Here is a 314-nt window from a genome sequence, read left to right on the forward strand (position 1 = left end):
TAGTGATGATTCTGAGTGTTTGTGTAGGTCTATGATGTGTGTGTGTGTGTGTGTGTGTGTGTGTGTGTGTGTGTGTGTGTGTGTGTGTGTGTGTGTGTGTGTGTGTGTGTGTGTGTGTTTGTTGATCCTGATGAAGTCTCAGTAATAATCCTGCTCCGTGCAGGACGGCGTGGGCAGAACTAGCCCCGGCTGTTTGGACCGATAGATTCCGTCGGTGCTGTCGAGACATGATTCTCAGCGTGTGGAATGAGGGCGGAGCCAGCCGACCCCATTACAACAAACTCACAACTCATCGTGAAGGGGCCGGCCGCTGA

The sequence above is a fragment of the Limanda limanda genome, chromosome 6, assembly GCF_963576545.1.
Source record: "Limanda limanda chromosome 6, fLimLim1.1, whole genome shotgun sequence".
In the NCBI taxonomy this organism is placed as follows: domain Eukaryota; kingdom Metazoa; phylum Chordata; class Actinopteri; order Pleuronectiformes; family Pleuronectidae; genus Limanda; species Limanda limanda.